The sequence below is a fragment of the Mandrillus leucophaeus genome, unplaced genomic scaffold (genome assembly GCF_000951045.1).
Source record: "Mandrillus leucophaeus isolate KB7577 unplaced genomic scaffold, Mleu.le_1.0 Scaffold9, whole genome shotgun sequence".
NCBI classification, from domain to species: Eukaryota; Metazoa; Chordata; class Mammalia; order Primates; family Cercopithecidae; genus Mandrillus; species Mandrillus leucophaeus.
This window is the reverse complement of record NW_012109807.1, coordinates 4,106,595-4,128,803: the sequence shown is the minus strand read 5'-3', so window position 1 is coordinate 4,128,803 and position 22,209 is coordinate 4,106,595. Positions and strand designations below refer to the sequence as shown.

Below are 22,209 nucleotides of genomic sequence, written 5' to 3'. Positions count from 1 at the left end.
CAGTAGTACACTGGGAGGATTAGTGATCTTGAGCCAGATCATGTCATCTGTTTGGGCCCTCAGGTTGCTTTTATACAAAAGGAGGGATGGGTCAGTATGGGCTCTCATTCCTTTTTAAAATGTTGAGTGCTTTCAAAAGGTGGCTGTTTCTGAAACCTCTAATACAGGGATTTAGTAGAAGGTGATTGGGATTTATTGGGCTCCTGGTTCCACTCAAAGGCTAACACCAGACAGTGTTTTAGGTCTTCATTTGTCACTTGGTTTGGTATTTCTGCCACACTTTCCACATTCTGATTTTTCTCTTAGGAGGGAATGAAAACAGGATCAGCTTTGCCTTTAGAACTTAAGGAATATGTAGTTCTCTTCCACCTGTGGGTGATTCACCTTGAGAGATTACAAAACAAACTTATTCTAGTACTACTTCTACATAGATCTATGGATGAGGCCCAGAAATCTGTGTGTTTTTTTTTAAAGCTGGCAAGTGACTTCTTAGCCAGGTTTGGGAAGTATAGTTATGTGCACATAAGGATGTTTTAATCTATGATGGACCTAATATATGATGGTGGTCCTATAAGATTATAATATTGTGTTTTACTATATGTTTTCTGTGTTTAGGTACGTGGACAATTTGTGTAGATACACAAATTGTAAACAGTACTCAGTCCATTGACATGCTGTGCAGGTTTGTAGCCTAGCAGCAATAGCTAGACCATGTAGCCTTGGTGTGGAGTAGGCCATATACCATTGAGGATTGTGGAAGTGCATTCTAATGTGATGCTTCTCACATGGATGAAATTGCCTTTCACAGAATGTGTCCTCATCGTCAAGCAACACGTGACCGTACTAATTTTAAAAGTATTTGCTTCTTACAAATAGTGAAGTATTTTTAGATAGCATAATGTGTACCTAGAATTTGCTTCAGAATAGCTCAGTACAAGGAAAGAGGTATGGTTAGGAATAAAGATGAAATAGATGTAGCCATGCTTTCATAATTAGTCAAGCTATAGTGATAGGTGCACAGGGTTCATTCTTCTGGTTCATTCTTCTACTGTCTACTTTTGTTGTGCTTGAAGTTTTCCAGACAAAAAGATAAGCAAAAAAAAAAAAAAAAGTATATTTTGCATTTTGAAACCATTTACTCTTGTCTATTGTGCTTATTCTATAATCACAAAAGGTAAATGGTAAGGTATGTACCATATTTATCTCATTTAAGACTGACATGAATTACCTCCCTTGGATAATCAAGACTTTTCCCTTGGCCTCCGTCTTGGCTCTGTGCAGTACACTTGAGCTGTTGGGTGAGTGGAATGTCATGATGGCCATCATTTTGGCTTCAAGTCTATAAGATAACATGAAACTAGACGTTCTCTCACATGATGCCCTGTGCCACAGTCAGCGTCTCATCAACATTTTTGAGGTGCGACAGGAACACTCTGGTTGGTGCATGTGTGGCTGGTGACTTGAGGAGGAGCCAGGAGGCCCCATGGGCACATCGTGGTCTCACATGGCATTGTGCCCTCTTCAGGGCAGGCTCTGTAGTTGATGTGGTGGGTTCCGTCTCTTCCACATAAACCCACCTCGTCTTCCCCTTACAGCCTATTTTTTTGTGGTCACTTCATGTTTATTTTGGGAGAAGTCTGGATAAAAGCTGAGTGTTCTTATGAGTCTCCTGCATGTCTAGTGCCACCTGTGGAGGATCCTTTGTGTGGAGTGTGTTTTAGCCTCACCGCTTCCTCAGGTTGGGTATTGCTGCAAGAATGAATGTGAACTTTGGCTTGGGATAACTCATTTAGCTATTTCATCTCTTACTCTTTGCTGTGAAGATAAACCAATCAAATTGATTTCTGTGTTAGTTGCAAATTTAAGAGTTTTGAAGCTGTTTGCAACTATTAACTTTGAGAGTTCAGAATTATAAAGGGTCTTCGCGCATATTTCTAGTAATGCAAGGACTTTTGCAGAGTTTTGATGACTGCTTCTGAATTAAGGTGGGTTTAAAAACTGATGTAAGCATCACTGTACTGTCACAGGTTAAGTGGTCTGTCATGGGTGCTTAGACAGGTAAATGTGGACACTGTGCCACAGAGAACTGCCAGCCATTAATTTATGAGCCTTCTTTCTTCCGTAGTATTTTAGTTTTGATTTTATTGTTGACTAAAAGTCCATTATATTAAAATATCAGCTAACATTTATGAATTATCTGAGTTAGCTGCAGGCCTTCGATGGTTAGTAAGTGGTCCTCAGTTTACTTTTCTCTCCTGAAGTTGGCCTAGTTTAGCTGATGCTTTATATTTCATTATCAAGACCTCAGATTTTACTTAGAACTAACTTTATTTTGGACTTAAAGAGTCTTTTTTTTTTTTTTTTCATGTTTTGAAAAAGTGACATTGTTTTATTACTATTGGCAGGTGGGGCCTGCATGAGGCGGTTGGTATGCTGGGCTCAGGGGATGTGTGGGCTATGGAGATGATGACAGAAAGGCTGGAAGGAAAGGGGATGGGTTTGAAGGCCAGGCCCAAGGGGTCCTCAGATCTGCTTCTGGGAAGGGACAGCCTTGAGGAAGGAGTCATGGCAAGCCATAGCTAGGCCACCCATCAGATTAGGAAATTCTGAGAAATCTAGCTGTCCATCACTGTTGGTATCCAGTCTCTTCACCATGCGGTCAAGGACACCGGGGTCCTGGTTCTTTGGGAAGACAGCCAGTTCTGTATTCATGAAGCTTAGGAACTCCGTCTTGGAGAGAGTGTAGTTATAACCATCCTTTCCAGCATACTTCTGGAAAACAGCAATCAGGGACTCGATGCACCGCTCAATTTCTGTAGGGCTGCAGACTTTTGCCATGTTGGAGCTGAGCGAGACGCGGGAGGCTGTGGCTGGGAGCGGCGCTGAGAGCTCTCGACTTAAAGAGTCTTAATGGAGAGGAGTGTAGAATATATTCCTTAAGCTATGTGGGAAAGAGCAAAATGTTTTGTCATTTGTTTGGCTGGATTGTTTGACATGAGATAGAAGAGGAATTCATTTTGACCCTCTCAGTCCTTTTTCTGTTGCTCTTAATAGAATACCCGAAACTGGGTAATTTGTAAAGAGAAGGGATTTGTTTTTTACACTTGTGGAAGCTGAGACGTTCAAGAATAAGGGACCACATCTGGTGGGGGACTTTCTGGTTGATGGGGGCTCTCTTCAGAGTCCTGGTGCAGGGCATCACCTGGTGAGGGGGTGAGCATGCTAACTCATGTCTCTTTTCCTTTTGGCCACCAGTCCCACTCCCATGATTACCTATGAATCCATGAATGGGTTAACCCATTTATGATGACAGGGCCCTCATGGCCCAGTCACCTCTTAAAGGCCCCACCTCAATATTGCCACATTGGGGGATTACATTTCAATGTGAATTTTGAAGGAGACAAATATTCAAGCCATAACACCCTCTCATAGCTTTCTAATGAGTTTTCTAACATGTTTGGATGGTATACAGATGGTCTGTAGAAATGCAAACAGTGAAAACACTTAGCATTTACTCATGTAGTGCCATCTTCAGAAAGAAAAGAATTTGCTTCTGCAAAACTCAGTGGACTATATTTTAAAGCTGCTATGACAGTTTACAAAAAATATTATTTCCACAAATACTATTAATATCTCAAAATACCTAGAAGTATAAAGAACCTGTGATAGTCAGTGAGATTGTCTTTTGATTGTAATTGCAGAACTCCTTAAAGATGAAGCCATTTTTTTTCTGAAATAAAATGATCTTTGTCCAACACAGCTTACCAAGTAAATGGCCTGTGAGTCTGTTTTAGAGTCTTAACATTTTGGGGGATAGTATATACTGGGTAATATAAAATGAAAGAGAAATAGGCAGTTGTCTCTTTATTTGGCGTTAGCTCTCGTGTTAAAAACCATGAAACAGAAGGTGGTAATTGTCAGGCGCAGTGGCTCATGCCTGTAATCCCAGCACTTTGGGAGGCCGAGGCAGGCAGATCACTTGAGGTCAGGTGTTCAAGACCAGCCTGGTCTTGGTGAAACCCCGTCTCTACTATAAATACAAAAATCAGCCAGGCACGGTGGCACGAGCCTATAGTCCCGGCTACTCGGGAGGTTGAGGCAGGAGGATCGATCGCTTGAACCCGGGAGGCGGAGGTTGCAGTGAGCCGAGATCACGTCACCGCATTCCAGCCTAGGCAACAGAGTGAGACTGTCTTGAAAGAAGGTGGTAAGACCAAATAAGGAGCGCACTTAGGACTCCAGGGAGAAAATGTGTAGCATCAGAGAGTTAGAAGGTTGTCATGGTAAACTTGCTGTCATTAAATAACTGAGGAAACACCCAGGTTACGTCTTTAAGATTACAGCCTAAGTAATCTCCCGATTTCCCAGTCTAGAATGCTGTTGAAGCTGGATCCCAAAGTATAGATTGTCATAGCATATTTCTCTGCAGCATGCTAGCAAGATTTTTATCAGTGGTTCCTCTCGCCTGGGGGGCTTGTTAGACATAGATTACCGGACCCCATCTCGCAGTTTTTGGTCCAGTAGTTCTGAGGTAGGACTGAGAACCTGCTTTTCTAACAAATTATGGAGTGCTGCTGAGGCTACTTACTCGTCTGGAGACCATACTTTGAGATATGTTTGTACATTTTAATCACCTGGGAAGCTTTCCTCTTAACATTTTATTATGAAAAATTTCAAACCTATAGTAAAGTTGAAAGGTGTAAAATGAATACCTACCTCCTAGATTTTATAGTAACATTTTTGTTTTCTTTTGAGATGGAGTCTCGGTCTGTCACCCAGGCTGGGGTGCAGTGGTACGACCACGACTCACTGCAACTCTGCCTCACGGGTTCAAGCAATTCTTTTGCCTCAGCTTCCCGAGTAACTGGGACTATGGGCATGCGCCACCATGCCTGGTTCATTTTTGTGTTTTTAGTACAGACGGGGTTTCACCATGTTGTCCAGGCTGGTCTCAAACTCCTGACCTCAAGTGATCCACCCACCTCTGCCTCACAAAGTGCTGGGATTACAGGCGTGAGCCGCCGCGCCCAACAAATCTCCTAGTTGATTTTAATGTGCAACATGTTTGGAGACTAGCTCTGGCTGCTCCTATATCTTGTAGTATATGAGAGAAACTGATTTATATTCAGAAACCTGGCAAAATTAAGAATAAAATCAATCTGTTGACATGAGGAAAAATTGGTGAGTATCGCACAAATGTTCAGCTTTCAGGAAATTGTGAAGATGTTAAGAATGAAACAGATGAAAGCAGAAGCAACTTAAGAGTTATGGCTCAGAAAATGATTAGAGAGAGAGAGAAGAAGGAGAGAGAGAGAGAGAGTGTGTGTGTGTGTGTGTGTGTGTGTGTGTCCTGCTCCCACTCTCCCTCCCTATCCTTTTTTCCTGTAAGGCCTTCCCTGGAAATAATCTGCTTGATGTTGTGGAAGACATTATACTAAGAAAATATAATTTTTATTTAATATTCTGCTTACAATCTCTTTCCTTTATTTTTGCCAGCGTTTCACAAAGTAACAAAGTGGACAGTGCTTCTCTACTTGTAGGGTACAATCTATTTATGTGTAGTACAGCCAGTTTATTTGGTCAAGACTAGCATCTTTTAATTGCATAGAAAATAGAGCGCATCACATGTGCTAAGAGTGTTTTGCGAAACCTTTATTTTGGTTAAAAATACGTGTTATAGGTGTCTTGGGTGTGGTTTTAACTGTATTTTTTATTATAGGCTATAGTCAAAATAGTTTGAAAGCTACTGTACTGGGAGATGCTAGGTTCCTTTTAGTAAAAGTGAAGAATGGTTTTAAAAAATACACTTTGAAACAACCGAATAAACATTTATTTTGAAATGGGATCCAGCCACATTGCCCACTGCTATCTGCAGTGTGATCCTCTTTTCGTTTTGTTCTAGTTTGGCTCAGGGCCTCACTGTGTCTACACCCCTCCAGGTAACTCCTCTTGCCCACATGTGTGTGAGGACCCACACCACCCGCTCCTTGATTTGGCATTCCTTGTCTCCAAGCCAAAGGTCCTTCTCTGGTGAAATCCTGTTACAGTTCCTGTCTTCTCCATCTGACATACTCTGTTGGTACTCTGGCTGTTTTCCTGTCTTGAGGGTTATCTTGACTAGCTTTGAGGGCAGGTTTTGTTCTTGGTGTTTCCTGCAACCCTCAGCACAACATCAGATGGTGTGTAAAGATGCCAGGAACCTGTCTTTGTGTCTCCTCCTGCAGCTCCATGGGGCCTTTGTGAGTGCCCCAGCATGAGACAGAACATCTTCTGGGGCAGCTAGAGTTGGTTCAGGGGCTCTCTCTTTAAGATGTGTCCGTGGACCTAGGATAGGGGAAAGGAAAGGCTTATTATAAAGTTTGGATTCTGCTTCGTTTATGTACCTTGTATCTGAAACCTTTTTTTCATATTCTTAGTCTTCTTTCTTTGAAATGGCTGTATGGCATTCTGTCAGGTTTCTGGAATAGTTGGTGGATGGTCTTTGGGGATTATATTCATGACTTAAAACTCCTTTCCTGCTTTGTGATATGATCATGAGTCTGGGGTGGAGAAGTTTGTAAATGGGGGCCAGCTCCCCACGACTGGAAACTGAAGGGCACACCTTCTGTCTTGCTCTGTTCCCCTTTTTGAGTTTGTGGTAGGGACAGTTTTTCAGGTTATATGTTGGTTATAGCAAAAGAAGGCAGAGGTGAAACTCATGGCTAGCTAGTGGCAGAGATGCCCTTATTTAAGAAGGTTGGGTAGGGGAAGGAGCTGGTGCCCTATTGTCCCGTGGGTCACTGTTGCAGATCACAGACACCAGGTCACTAACTCCAGAGCTCTGGTGGGATGAATGCCCAGCAGCACTGGACACATGTTCAGTATGGGGGTATTTCCGTCATCTCCAGAGCACATTCACATGGCTTCAGTAGGGTTAAGCATACGTTTTTGAATTTTTCCCCTTAAGACTATTACAAATCCTTAAAACTTAATTCCTGTGAATCATTTTGACTTAGAAATACGTTGAGTAGTGGCTGGGCGCGGTGGCCATAATCCCAGCACTTTGGGAGGCCGAGGCGGGCGGATCACAAGGTCAGGAGATCAAGACCATCTTGGCTAACACAGTGAAACCACGTCTCTACAAAAAATATAAAAAATTAGCCAGGCGTGGTGGCGTGCACCTGTAGTCCCAGCTACTCGGGAGGCTGAGACAGGAGAATAGTGAGAACCCAGGAGGCGGAGCTTGCAGTGAGCCAAGATCACACCACTGCACTCCAGCCTGGGAAACAAAAGGAAAATCCGTCCCAAAAAAAAAAAAAAAAAAAAAAGTTGGAATAGTGTATATTTACATTGATTTGAATGTGACAGTAATTTTAATTTTTTTTTGTTTTGTTTTTTGAGACAGAGTTTCATTCTACTGCCCAGGCTGGAATGCAGTGGCACAATCTCGGCTCATTGCAACCTCTGCCCTCCGGATTCAAGTGATTCTCTTGCCTCAACGTCCTGAGTAGCTGGGATTACAGGCGCGTGCCACCACGCCTGACTCATTTTTGTATTTTTAGTAGAGATGGGGTTTCACCATGCTGGACAGGCTGGTCTCAAACTCCTGACCTCAAGTGAACTGCCTGGCTTGGCCTTCCAAAGTGTTGGGATTAGAGGTGTGAGCCACTGCCTCTGGCCGACAGTAATTTTATAAAAATTATAAAGCAAAGAGCAGAGAATGATCTTGAAAAATGAAATGGGCTGGGTGTGGTGGCTCACACCTGTAATTCAAGCACTTTGGGAGGCCAAGATGGGCAGATTGCCAGAGCTTAGGAGTTTGAGACCAACCTGGGCAACATGATGAAACCCCGTCTCTACAAAAAAATACAAAAATTAGCTGGCGTCATGGTATATGCCAGCTATTGGAGGGCCTGAGGTGGGAGGATAGCTTGAGCTCAGGAGGTCAAGGCTACAGTGAGCTATGTTGGTGCCACTGCATTCCAGCCTGGGTGACAAAGGGAGACCCTGTCTGAAAAGGAAAAAAAAAAAAAAAGGTGGAGGGGAGGGGTAGGGGAAAATAAAAGGATTTTTGAAAATAAACCAGAATAATGCACCCTCTTCCTGTTTTTCATTCACTCAGGATTCCTTTTAAATGAGAAAGTTTTGGTTCCTGGATACTTTTTGGTTAGTGATACCTTTCTTCTCTCTTTTCAGAAATAACTAGGAAAATTGTTAAAAGTCCCATAATTTTGTGTGGATTTACCAATGTTGTGAACCTTTCCCTTAATTTTGAATTATTCGTCAGAATTGGGGAGGTGAAGCTGGTTCTGCAAGTTTTTGTAGTAACATGTATGTAAAATAGCACTGAAGGAGTAGGGACAGATTTTGATATAATTTATTATTATTTGTAAACTCTGTGGGAGATGAAATGGGCTTCGAAAACCCACAGAAGTAGCTGGTGTGTAATTTACCATGGCTCTGGGGCTGAAGTAACCTACACACCCTTCCTTCATAAACTTTCCAGAATTTATTTAGGTTATGCTGATTTTATTCCTTTGAGAACTGATTACCTCTCAGGAGTATAATCAAGATGGGCTTGTGTGGGGTGGGGCCAAAGGGAGAATGGCAGGCAACCATCTCAGAGAAAGTGGTTTTACCATCTTGAGGTGAGTAATCTTTAAAGTTTTAGCTGCTGTAAAATGGGATGCTATAAAATTTGGGGGAGTTTTCCTTCTACCTGGTTTCGTTCCCCCATCCCCCAGCCCCATGCAACTGCATTTCCCCTCTTCTGTGCTGAGAGAGGAAAGCTGCCTCTCCTTTCTTGGTTTGGTAGCATGGCTTCCAGTAGTCATCTCCTTGCTCCTTTTCTTTTTTTGAGACGGAGTCTTGCTCTTTCGCTAGGCTGGAGTGCAGTGGCGCCATCTGGGCTCACTGCAACCTCTACCTCCTGGGTTCAAATGATCTCCTGCCTCACCCTCCTGAGTAGCTGAAACTATAGGCTCACACCATCACGCCCACCTAATTTTTGTATTTTTAGTGGAGACAAGGTTTCACCATGTTGGACAGGATGGTCTCGATCTCTTGACCTCGTGATCCGCCTGCCTTGGCCTCCCAAAGTGTTGGGATTACATGTGTGAGCCACCGTGCTCAGCCCTCCTTACTCCCATTTTAAATGCTGGTGGATTTGGAAAGATGGATATGTAGTCTCTGGGATCATTGTGTTTGATGTATTTAGGGTTTAGCACCTGTCCTCTCAGCCCAAGCCCTGTGTCGCTTGGCATCTCTGCCAATGTTACTACGTCCCAAGAAGTTTTCGGGTGGCTTCCAGGTCTGTATTGGAAGCGATGACCTACCTGTGTTGTGAGATATCCCAGGAGCCAGCCTTTGTTACTCACAGGCTCACGGATTGCTCAGCCCTGGCCTGGAGTCTCTGTGTCTGAAGAAGCATGAAAGCAGCTGGCCCCAGCCCTGCAGGGTACACCTAAGCCTTTGACTCTGAGGAAGAAAATGGCGATGGGGGGGATGCAGGGATGAGGAGGAAAGGCCTGACTCTCTGAGGGTGTGATGAAAGGGAAAGGATGTCAGGAAGCCACTGGGCAAAAGGCTGTTACAGCTGACCTTGAGAGGTCAGCCGATCCATGAGCTGCATGGGGCCCAGAGAGGGTGAAGTTCTTTCATGAGATCATGCAGCAAGTTAGTGTCAAGTCTAGAATTAGAACTTGGGTCTCTTTGACCCTGACAGCGGGAGGTGAGTAGTGGCCTTTAGGTGTGGTGGTGGTTGTAGGAGCAGCCAATTGAGGGAGAAGAGAAGAGTCAGGGGAAGTATAGCTGGTTGGCTTGTCGGCTCCCTGAGGCTCTCACCTTGTGAGACCAAAGGGCACAATGTATGGCGCATGCATGGGACAGTGGAAAGAACGGAGGTTTCAGTGCCAGACAAACCCATCAGCCCTCTCTCTCAGAGGAAATGCTCTGTGTGCAGGTAGCCTCGTGTAGTGCCAGCCGGAACTGCTCTCTGTGCAGGTAGCCTCGTGTAGTGCCAGCCGGTGGTTCCCTGCTCCAGGGCTCTCTGGCTCCGGAGCAGCTGTTCTGTGAGAGGAGTGTCAGGCCCCGTTACAGGAAGAGCACAGATCAGGAGTCTGGTGTTTCTGAACCAGTTCTTTCACATACTGGCTGTGTGACCTTGAAAAAGTCAGCCTCCTGGAGCCTTTGTTCCCTGAACCACAGCCTGGCCACAGCAGTCCTGGCCTCAGAGGTTAGGGAATGAAACTAGGGACTTAGCACACTGTGTGGCACCTGGTGTACGTTTCATAAATTAGGCAGAGCTTGGTGCTCCCCACACCCGCCAAGTATCTGGTAATAATTCTTCATCTTCTTTTTTCCATTATTATTGATGACACTATTGATAGAAAATAAATCCTATGAGTGAGTTGATTCCTTATCCATTATGCAGGGTATCATACTACAATTTCTTTAATAATAGAAAAGGGTAAAGTTTTGGAATTACTCTTACTTGGAAATCTGTACAGAGTTAAAATCTTAAGGAAAATGGAGAAGAATATAGTAACTTGATAAAATGTGCACCCTCCCCTCATTTTGTCTTTTACTGTATAGCAGCTGATTATGTGTACAGAACTTACTATTGTATTTAAGACAAAACTGAAAAGTCTCACTGATAAATCCGAGGCACATAATTATGTTATGACTTTTGTGCTGAGTGGTAATTTAGTATGGATATCAGGTAGTTTACTTAAAAGATTGTAATTATCCTTATTACACTGCAAGCCAAAGTTTTTAAAATTTATATTCTTTCGTATCAGCAGATACACACCAGTTCAGCCATCATTAGTTTGTCACACAGCTAGTGCTTGGTTGTTACCCATTTACCCGTGCACACATCAGAGCTAGCTGCTGTGTGTTGCTCTCTGAGAACTGGCCTGTCCTCCCCATACTCCAGCCTGTGCACTGCCTGGTGGCCGGTGGGCTGGCTGCTTTGTGTCTGTGAGCCAACCCTTCTTTGCTGCCTCCTATTGCTGTTGCTTGAGAGGGAGATTGAGGCAGTAGAAATCCTGGGTCTGTGCTCTTGGCCTGCTGTTCGGGGAACAGCATGATCCCCGTGCTGGCGTTTGGCTGGAGCCTCAGCCTGAGATGATTGTGGAGGAGAGAAGGCTCTTGGGAAAATGGACTCAGAAGTCCTCAGCATCTAAGACTCTTAGAACAGAATATTGCAGAGGCTAGCAGTCAAAGGGGCTAGGCCCAGTTAACTAATGTTTTGACTTGTTCATGGGCAGGGTGTTGTTCAGAAGACAATGAAAATGCACCTGACTAAAATTGTACTGCCTCCCCTCTCACTGGTTAGAACTTAACATTTATTTGTCCAGCACTAAAGCCCTTTATTTTCCCTCGATTAAGAGGCTTAATATGCAAATGTACAGTGTAGTGACTGAGTTTCAGTGGTTGTATAAATGAGACCACTGTTATCGTACCATGGCAAGGAGGATTTAGGCCAGAAAAGCAGGAAGGTTCTGGTGCTAGGGCAGAATGGGAGTGTAGAAAGTGTGTGGGGCTTTCTGGCTTTCTTACAGGGGCAAATGGTTACCTACAGTAGACTTCTGGACTCATCATTTTTGCCAATGCTAGCCTATTTATCTTCATCTTTGTACTAGACAGCTGGAAGTTGTCAGAGGGCCAAAAGTCTTTATTTCTTGGGCAGTGTTTGAGCAGAAGTTTTCTTCTGTTCAATGCCCAGTCAGGGTACCAAGTAGGGGCCACCTGCTTTATTTTTTTACTGGGGTTTCCTGGTAAGATCATATGAAAAAATCTGTAGGTTTTGGAGTAAACACCTCCCGGAATACTATTGCTTAGTCACTCTTCTTAGTCATTTGTTGGGGTGGCCAAGGTCAAGGCAAAAAGGTGGGCTGGGGCCTGCCCGTGGGAGGCCATCTTTGTCAAACCAAGGAATTCAGGCTTCATGCTGAAGCCTCTGGATGAACTTGAAGCAGAAGAGGGAGATTTGTATAAAGACCACTCCAGCAATAGTAGGGTGGGTCCCATGGAACAGAGTATGACTGAGTCAAGGAGACCAGTTTGGATGTTGTTGGATTAGGAGCGAGAAAAGAAAATGGGAATGGAAGTAGATAGAAGGGTATAAATGAGTTCTGGCTGACAGGTCAAATTCTGATGAGGACGCAGAAGTCTCAGAATGGCTTTGAATGGTTGCTGACAGATACGTACTCTCAGGATGAATGATGTGAGTGATACTTTTTCCACAGGGAAGAAATCTGTTTCCTACAGCCTTCTATTTACTGATGGTGTTTTCCCTGTTAAACTTTCCAGACGCCTACTAGTTACAGGTGTTTTATTCCACCAAAAGCACATTGACATCAAATACTTGGAATGTTAAAAATTGCAGAGCTGCTGCAGCTGCTGCTGCAGTCAGAATTTCTTGCCACTTGTTTTTACACAGTCCCCTGTGATAACCTCCATCCTAGCTGGCCCCTATATCTGATCTGCTCCCTAACTTTCAGCTGTCCAAATCAGTTCAGTCTGTCCAAAACAGTTCCCTTCGTTCAGTGGTTGCCCATTGCTGATAGGATAAAGGCCAAGCTCTTTAATGCGACTCTAGGCCCACCAAAGGCGTGGCCCTCTTTATCTTATGCTGCCACACTGCCCTCTGCCAGCCCCTGCTTCTTGCCCATCTCCTGCCTGCCAGGCACTTCTTCTGTACGCCTCTCTCTGCCTTCCCCAGCTGGGTCCTGTTCATGAATACAGGCACTTTTAGCACTGTGTCTCTTGCTGTCATAGCACTTGGCACAGTTGTGTTTTTTACATTTGTTTGTGCAGTCTTTGATTAGTATTAGAGAGGGATCACTTGCTTATTGCAGTGCCTGGCATGTAGCTGATCCTTACGTATTTTGAGTATAATAACTTGTTCTGTTGCTGACCCTCAGTCATTCAAAAATGTTATATTCAGTATATTTTTTTCTGATTGTCCTGTACAACTAAGCCCCTTTGCATTATGCCCTCTAGGACCCTGTTCTAACTTTGTAACGCTCCTCACTGCTTCTTGTAAGTAATTGTTGATTCTTCCTGCTAGAATGTAAGCTCTGAGTTGCAGAGTTAGTGCTTGTGACACTTGGTACCTGGTGGGTACTTAATAACTGTTTGTTGACTGAAAGAACAGTTTAGAAAGTTCTCTGTTAAATTTAAAGCGGTTAAAGCCCTGGCAGCACAAGTGTTCATCAATCTCCTTCCTCCCTCATTCCTTCCTTTCTCTCTCTGACAACTCATTTGTACTATCACAGTATTACGTACTTGCTCTGTTATGAGCTGTCCATATACAGGAAAAAGGGGCTATTGGGCAATTTGGAGTTTTGATTATGAAAAGTTAGTCATTATGACAAAGGCGTGAAACACAGATGATAAAGCTCCTAGTAAAATTTAATCTTTTGAAATTATTTGTCACCTGGGAGAGCTGCCATTCTGACACTCAGTGCTTTTTAAAATCAGTCCGGTGTGTATGTACTTCTGTTGGTTAGAGATTGTGCGTGGGTTTGTGGTTTCTGGGAGACCTGAAAATGGGGCCGAGGCTGTTGGTTTTCTGCAGCACTAATAAGCTGCCACCCTTATTTTGTCGTGATGAGGCTTGTGCCTGCTTTTTAATTTTTTGATTAAATTGTGCTGATTACATGGTTTCAGAGAACTTATGAATGCACAGTATTGCTCCAGATTACTTGTCAGTTAGGATTTACCTATTGTGAGATATTATATATATGTGTATATATATATTTTTCTTTTTTTTGCCATTAGTCATTGTTGTCTCATTTGATGGATCAGAGTATGAGATTGGGAAATGTTACGTATTAATATCAGGAAAAGAGGCCTGGAGTAGGTCTGGAGGTAGGGCTGCTTAGTGTTTTATTAACCATGCTGATGAATGCACGCATTCAAGATAATCTGTTTCCTTTCCATTCTCTGCCACTCCTTTTGAATTGCTCAAGGCTGGGATCCTATGTCTGGAACAGGTGACTCAGATGAAATAAAGTTTGAAAAGGAAAAAACCCCTGTCATTTTCTGGTTACTCATTATCATTCAGGGTCCAGATTCTGCCTTTTCTCTCGACTGTCTCCCACTTCTTTCTCCCTCACTTAGGCTCCTGTCACCTTTAACTTTTTCACCACACTTTTTGAAAGTTGGCCAGGAACGAATGGAAATGGTGAGGAATGGCATGAATTAATATTTGTTGATCTTCTGTTCTGTGGCAGGCTGTGGAAGTATTTTGAGATTCAGAGAGGTTACTTAACATGCTAGCATCATATGGCTTGTAGGTGGCAGGGCTGTGCTTGAATCCAAGATTGACTCAGGACCTATTTCTGGACCATGGTGCTTCCAGTGCTTTCTCATCCTGGTTGAACAAGGAGAAACTGTCTTAAAAGTCACCCACTACATCCCCAAGAAGAGAAAGCCCCTTGTACTTTTTCTTCTCTGAAGTCACAAAAATACATTCCTAGGTAAAGACTGGGATATTGCCAACACCGAAGAGTATCTGCACATGTATGGTTTCTCTCTCAGTCCATTGAACAAAAGAAGTTAGGTAAACAGCTTCTGATCAGAAACTGACTTGGATTCTTAGTGAACATGAGGGCCAACCTGAGGGATAAAACAATTCTAGGCAGGATATATTGAGAAAGAAATGCCTTCAGTCAATACTGGAAGTAACTTACATGCAGATTTTTAAAAAAAGCAGTAGGATGCCTTTTTAAATTTTTTTAATATGGGGCAGTTGAAGTCAGTTTGGGTTGAACAGAATTGATAGTTACTGCTTTTGGGAGTCGATTTGTAGAGTGAAAGAAATCGACTTGTAGAGTGAAAGAAATAGAATAATGATCTGCAGAAGGTTTTTTTGGCCCAGTGATTTTTTAAAGACATCTTGCACCTGTCTTATTCTCTCGCTGTTCTCCTATGCTTTGGGTTGCTGCAAGGACCTTGACTGAGGCGTTGCTTCCTTGCAGATCTGATGACCACTCTTTTCTTTTCTTGTCCTCTGCTTGCTTTCTGGGTTCCTGTCCTTGTGTTTATGCAGTTTAAGGGAAGTACAATGGTGGAAAGGTCACTGTCTGGCTGCCACCGTACTGGTGGTGACCTTGGGAAAGAGACTGAACCCAAGAATCCATTTTTGTAGTTGCAAATTAGGGTTGATTGTAATAGTCCTATTTCATGAGGTGATTGTGAGGATTAAATGAAACAGCATTCGTAAAGTGACACATATGTAACGGTGCAGTGAATACGGTTGCTGCTGGCCATCATTATTCCTTGGTACCTCCGGAAAGACATTCGTTTTATTTTTCTTTTTAGCATGGTTGTCTACTGTTACACATAATACCTAGAAGGTAGAATGTGTGACTTACGAATAGTACAGGGCATGGTAGGCAGGATAGGAGGCGAACCTACTCAGTTCGCAAGCATCTTTGCAGTTGACTCAAATAAATCTGGCAGTCAACACAATGCTTTTCTTCCTTGCACACAATCTGATGTTCAGAAAACAAATCTTTACATGTGGACAGTAGTTCCCAAAGGTGTTACTTCTGTTGCCTTCAGGTTACAGCATGGATGACCCAAAAGTGAAAACATTTATGAAGTCATTTTAGTGTATAAATGGAAACATTTATTTTCTTCATCGGTAGGAGTCCTAAAGTCTTTTTTCCCCTAAAATATCATTTAATTCTAAAGCTTCTATTTACTTTTCTTACAATTTAAGAAATACAGGCAGAGCATTACCTCTGTAATACTCGGTGTGCTGTGCTATGGGTTTTTAGTGGTTGAAATTTAAGTTCTCTGGAGGTTGTCAGCTACCTTCTCAGAAAAATCTGAGTGCTCAGTGTCTTATTTAAATAGGGCTTATTGGATATACTTACTTTTTAAACTTTATTGACTAAATAATTAAAAAACCCCTGTCTTTACTCTGAAAACTTGTTTCCTTTACAACTGGTAGTTAGGAGAATTTCTAGTGAATCTTTAAATTCAACTTCAGAAATGAATTCAGAATTCACTTGGATTAGAGTTGTTAATTACCTCCTTGTTCAGCCAACGTTATTTGAGTAGTCAGCTATAGAGGTATTAGGAGAACCAACCTTGGGACCATCAGAATGGCTTCTGCCTGTCAACCTGTAAACGAGACAGACCCTATAAACCTTTTGTTAGTAGGGCTGTCACTCTCATCTCTCCTTATGTCTGAGATTCTGGCCCTTCCTGTGCTTTAGGGAGGTCCATTATTTTACACTAAAGGGAGGAAGGGTGATGGAGAATTGTTGACACATTTGCTTTTGGGCATGTTGGCCACAGGTCGTAGGCCCCAGGGATGCAGATGTTGAATATCCTGGGAGGATGGAAAATACTACTGAACGTTCAACATAACATCTGTCGCTTTCTTGGGCTTCAAAGTTGCTTTGTATCATCTTGATATTTCCCCCTCAACCATCATAATTTAAAGCCTGCATTATTGTACTGTGCCTCTAATTTGTTGTATAAATCTGGAATCCTATGCTGATAAGGTCATTTGCTGTTTCTAGTAGAATAAAAACTTGAAGCCGTGCTTTTTGACCTTGATGTCTGCAGCAACTGTTCTTTTCAAGCTTACTGAGAAGACAGAAAGGAATGTTGACATTCAAGTGGGAAAATAAATATTTGAAGATAGGGTTTAGTTGTCTCAGTTTGCACTGTCAGCATAAGCAAAGCCCTTCCCTTATTCGCTTTGAAAAAAAAAGAAAACCTTATTTTTAGAGTAAGGGAAGGAAACATGTCTGTTGAGAAAACCTTGCTAAATTTTGTGGAAGTGGAAAATTCTCTCCTTAGCCCTTCTCTCCTTTTCTGTAGCTAACAACAGTAACAATGATTACAGTCAGCATTTGAATGTGTATGAGCCAGATCCTGAACTGAGTGTTTACCCTTAAAATACCTCCATTGGTTGTTACTCTCATTGCTATAAATGATGAGACTGAGGTCTAGAGAGGTTATTTATCACTTAAGGCCATAAAGAGTTAAAAAGTGGGTCTGAGAATCAAATTCAACTTTGTGATGCCTGAGGACTCTTGGAACACTACTGTATTATAAACTTTGAAATTTTGACCCTCCTTTGCTATACATGGGGAAGTGTGGAGGGTAGTAGGTATTTTTCTTTTTTTTTTTTTTTTGAGATGGAGTCTGGTCTGTCGCCCAGGCTGGAGTGCAGTGGTGCGATCTCCGCTCACTGCAATCTCCGCCTCCCGGATTCATGCCATTCTCCTGCCTCAGTCTCCCGAGTAGCTGGGACTACAGGCGCCCGCCACCGCGCCCAGCTAATTTTTGTATGTTTAGTAGAGATGGGATTTCACCGTGTTAGCCAGGATGGTCTCGATCTCCTGACTTCGTGATCCGCCCGCCTCGGCCTCTCAAAAAGTGTTGGGATTACAGGCGTGAGCCCCTACGCCCGGCTGGTAGTAGGTATTTTAAGGATATCGCAGACTCCATGTTAATGAAGAGGAGTTCCCTGCCGACTTGCTAAATTAGATCAACGACATTTTACTCTATCCCCTCCATCCCCAGCCCCCAACCTTAATTTTTCAGTTTTAGTTTCTAATATGGTAAATATTGATGTAATCCAGCAAAACATAAAGTTTATTTGAAGTTTTCAATTTTTATGAGTGCAAAAAAGTCCTGAGGCTAAAGACTTTGAGAACGACTGGTTTAGTGTTTAAAACATAGGCTTTGGGTCAGCAGGCCCTGGGTTTGAGTCCCTGTTCTAGCATTTACCAGCTATGGGCCTTTGTGAAAGTTATTTTTCTGATTCTTAGTGTACTTATTTGAAAAATTGAAAAAAACTGAAAAATGGATTAAATGGGGTTGTGAGAACTACATAGTACATGGCAAGTGTTTCACTTCAGGCCGGATGTTCTTAGGAACGCCATGCCGCTCTGCTACGGGGGCTGGAAGGTGAGTGTGTGTTTGTGGAGGGTTTAGTGAGGGGTCTAAGTGAAGAGCACGCCCCTTGTATCTCTTTGGTTGTGAAGAGACTGTCGCCAAGAGCACAGGAGGGCTGCATGACCTGGTTCCAGGGCCCCTGGGCTCCGGTGGGTCATCTGGGCGGGAGGAAGAATTGTACAGGAGCCTTCAGAGTCCTGCACTCTTGGGTTGGGCTCAGCCTGACTCAGGAGGCAGAGTGCTGTCCAGGAGAGAATCTGAGCACTGAGATTTCCTTTGGAGGCTTCCCAGACAGGTACAGGCAGGTTCTGACCTTGATTCCTTTAGGCAGACTGAGGAGGCAGCACAGCTGTACTGAAAGCTCATTGGTAACCTAGGGTGTGTCTTTTGTCTTCAGCGGCCTCTTAGGACTGGCGCTGTTTTCCTGAAGCCTTTAGAATCAATTGCCTCTTCCTGCTCCTTGGCTTCCTGAGCCATGCTGCCTGTGCGCCTGCCCCTGGCTTCTCTCTCAGCCTCTTTGTGCCTGTCTGACTTCTCCCTCTAGGATGTTTACAATAAATGTGTGCCAGAGAGTGAAGCCCCTGTAATAGTGTTAACTTTGGCTTAGTAAAATGAGTGAGAACTAAAGCGAGCGCTGCTTTCCCACTTCCTCTGACCCCACTTTCTTTTTATGGAAAAAGTCTTGTCCCTGATTGTTTTTCAGCTGGAGGTCTTGCTCACAAGCCTTCTTTCTGCAGTAGTTTCATTGCAAGGTCAAGCAGGTAAAGGAGAGAAAATATTGACTACTTAGGATGACATATTACTCCTAATTGTATTTCCTGGAATGGAAGAAAGAAGAGTAATGAGTTATTAATATCTCCATAAATAGGGTAGTGAGAAGTAGCTCTACCTTTCTCCCTAAGCATGTCAATTATAATTTAGAAGTATGAAAGAGCAAACCTATTTCTTTTCAGATTTTAAATTCTAAAGGGAGAGGCTTTTATCACACCCACATCCTGCTCTCCGTTTTGAAATAGGTTTTATTTACTTTAAATAAATTACTAAATTATAAATCTTTTTATATTCAGTTCTAACATGTCTTCAAGTTTTCTACTTGGGAAGACTGGTGAGACTGCAGCAAGATGAACTCATGTTTTCCCTATGAAAGATTATTGGGGATGTGTGAGCAGAAGGTAGGTCAACCACATGCTAACATACCTTGGGGAGGGTGGCAAGGTGGCTGCCTTAAATTTCAGGGCAACTCAGATGCTTCCATCTATCTGACCTGAGCATGAGCAGGTAGAGGTTGATTAATGCTCTTTTGCCTTGTGTGTTGGCTTTTTTGGGGGGTTTACATTTGGTAAACAATATTCCTAACACAGTGAAAGTAACAAAACCACAGAGTTCTCTGTAACAGAACTGTGACCCTTGACTCAGTAAGGAGGAAGAACGTTGATTTGGCCGTTCATTTTTGGAGCCAGTGTTTGGTAAGGCCCTAACTCTCAGTAACAGCCATCCTTTTCAGTCAGTGTGTTGTCTGTTCCCTATTCATGTGACAGGGCCACGTTGAGCTTTTCATGGGCACTTGCCTTTCACTGACAGGATGCTGTCATCCTTTATTTCCATTCTGCCCTCCCCACTTCAGACATGATAACATTTTTACTGGGGGAAAATACCTTACATTTTAAACAACTCCCGGGAGCAGATAATACTTTTTTTTTTTTTTCTTTTTTGAGATGGAGTCTTGCTCTGTCACCCAGGCTGGAGTGCAGTAGAGCGATCTCAGGTCACTGCAACCTCTGCCTCCCAGGTTCAAGCAATTCTGCCTCAGCCTCTTGAGTAGCTGGGACTACAGCCGCACGCCACCACGCCCGGCTAATTTTTGTATGTGTAGTAGAGGCAGCATTTCACCTTGTTGGCCAGGCTGGTCTCAAACTCCTGACCTCAGGTGATCCGTCCTCTTTGGTCTCCCAAAGCGCTGGGATTACAGGTGTGAGCCGCCATGCCCAGCCCAGCTACTACTTTCAAGAAGAAAAATGTGATGAAGGTAGGACTGCCTGTTTTCTTGTTTCTAGCACCTCTCTTTATGGCGATGAGGAATCTTGCTATTAAAGACTGAGTGTAAGATTAGCATGAAACTTGTCTTAGCCTTGTAAAACAAAATGACAGGGAGGTCTTAAAGCCTCCAGAGCAGCACTGCCCATTAGAACTGACCTGAGCCACATAGAGACTTTTCCAGCGTACCCATAAAAACCTAAAAAGAAAGAGGTGAAATTAATTTTGAGGAGATTTTATTTAACCTATTTTAGCCATACTGCTATCACTTCAACACATCATTTAACAAATACATTAATTAGGCAGTTTACATTCTTTTTTGAAATCCAGTGTGTGGTACACATTTACAGCACATCTCAGTTGGGACCCATCATTGTCCAAGTGCCCACAAGGCACATGTGGCTTAATGGCTCTTGAATCCCAACAGAGCAGATTAAGAGACATTGCTTGCTCTTTCTACTACTTAATGAACTTTAGTTTTCTTTTTTTCTGGTTACTGAATTCTAGATGTTAGATTTGTAGGGCCTACCTTTTGACCAGCACAAGGGGTTCTGATGTCACTTGAGCTTGGGAGACATAGGAGGCCTGAGCCAGTCTGTGGTCTTCTCCTTGGGCTGGGGGTGTGTGAGGAGTGGGTGGGGCCAGCGTACCTCACTGGCAGGTCCTGGGCGAGTTGGGCTTTACCTTCTCTACAAGAGCCCTGCCAGCCTCTTCCCTCACTTGAAGATAAAGGGGTGCAGAAGGCATTTTCTGGCCAGCTGTTCTTTGCTGATCTCTTCATCCTAAGAACAAAATTGAGTGGCTTAAAACAAAATGTAGCCAGCCTATCGTTCCAAACCTTTAAAGCCTCTGTTACTTAATAAAGGCAGACAATGAGTTATTCTGAATAGACAGAGTTTTTCAGAGAGCAGCTCTTTAAGCACCAGGAGCTTAGTAACTTTCATGGTGGGAAGAGTTCTAAGAGTGTTCTAGGTACTTCTGTCATCTATGTGGGGTGGAAAATTTTAATTTCACTTTGTTGATGGTGCGGCATCACCTTTTTGGTATTCTGCTTCACTCACTGGGTGAGTAGCTAGTGTAGCAGATTTAAAAGTGTGAGATCAAAAGCTGAATATAGATAGAATGGTGACGTTGGGACTTGATTTGTTGAAAAGTATTTGATGGTGAGTTTCTTTGGTTTATTTGCATCTTTTTCAAAGGTGAAATAGAGCATATGCATATGCAGCCTGTAAAAGTGTGTGGTTCTAGATTAATTTTCACAAGATTTCTTCTGTAAAATTTCATATTATAAAATAAATCAGAAATATAGAAAAAAGTGAAAATATCACATCCCTCTCTACAATACTGCTCTCCTCCCTCCTTCCAAATAATACTATTTAAGCATAGTGGCTGGTCTCTGGTGATTTCCTACATACAATGCCAAACATAGTATCATTTGCCACCAGGTAAAAAAACAAAAGTATCAGAATCTACATCTTCTGATATAAATCCTAAATTTCTGTATTTTATATAGCTACCTTTGGGCCATGAGTTCTAAGTTTTTTCTTATTATACATGTAGCTCTGATGTGTCTAAATTTGAAATACCACAGCCATAATTACCTGCACAGTTTTGGGGGCCCATTTAGAGCATTCGGTCTGAAGTGCCTTCCAGTTATTAGCATAGAATGTGTGCAAACAGCCATCCATAAGCCATTAAGTGCCCAGCTGAATATCAGTGTGTAAAGATGTGGTTAAAACTGCCTGTTTGGTTGTGCATTACTAAATTATTTCTGGATCCACTAGCTTGCAAAACACTGCCCTAGAATGTAAACAAACCCCTCACAAAGTTTGTTGCCTACTTTTTTTTCCTTCAGGCGAGTCTACTACTCAGTTTCTTACTTGTATTGGCCCCCATTTGGCTCTCTGCTATGGTTGATACTTGTCAGTCTACACTCAGATCAAATTATTTGAAATCCTGTTTCCTTTGTGTTTTCTTTTTTCTTTTTTTCTCTTTTTTTAATAAGACAGGGTTTCGCTTTGTCATACAAGCTGGAATACAGTGATGTGATCATAGCTCACTGCAGCCTTGAAGGGCTCAAGTGATCTCCCACTTCAGCCTCTTGAGTAGTTGGGACTGCAGGTACACACCCCCACACCCAGCTAATTTTTAAATTTTAGTAGAGACATGCTCTTGTCGTGTTGCCCAAGCTGGTCTTCAACTCCTGGGCTCAAGTGATCTTCAGCCTTAGCCTCCCAGAGCACTGTGATTACAGGTGTGAGC

The 22,209-nt window shown here is 42.9% G+C and overlaps 1 protein-coding gene and 1 pseudogene across 5 annotated transcripts in view; one reads left to right on the top strand and one right to left on the bottom strand.

Annotated features, from left to right (window-relative positions):
- Positions 1–22,209, top strand: part of MAP4K4 (mitogen-activated protein kinase kinase kinase kinase 4) — a 197,958-nt gene that overhangs the window by 29,540 nt on the left and 146,209 nt on the right. The window lies entirely within an intron of this gene.
- LOC105531620 lies at positions 2,367–2,887 on the bottom strand (annotated as a pseudogene). The gene has a single exon (XR_001004834.1). The product of XR_001004834.1 is annotated as a protein S100-A11 pseudogene (transcript).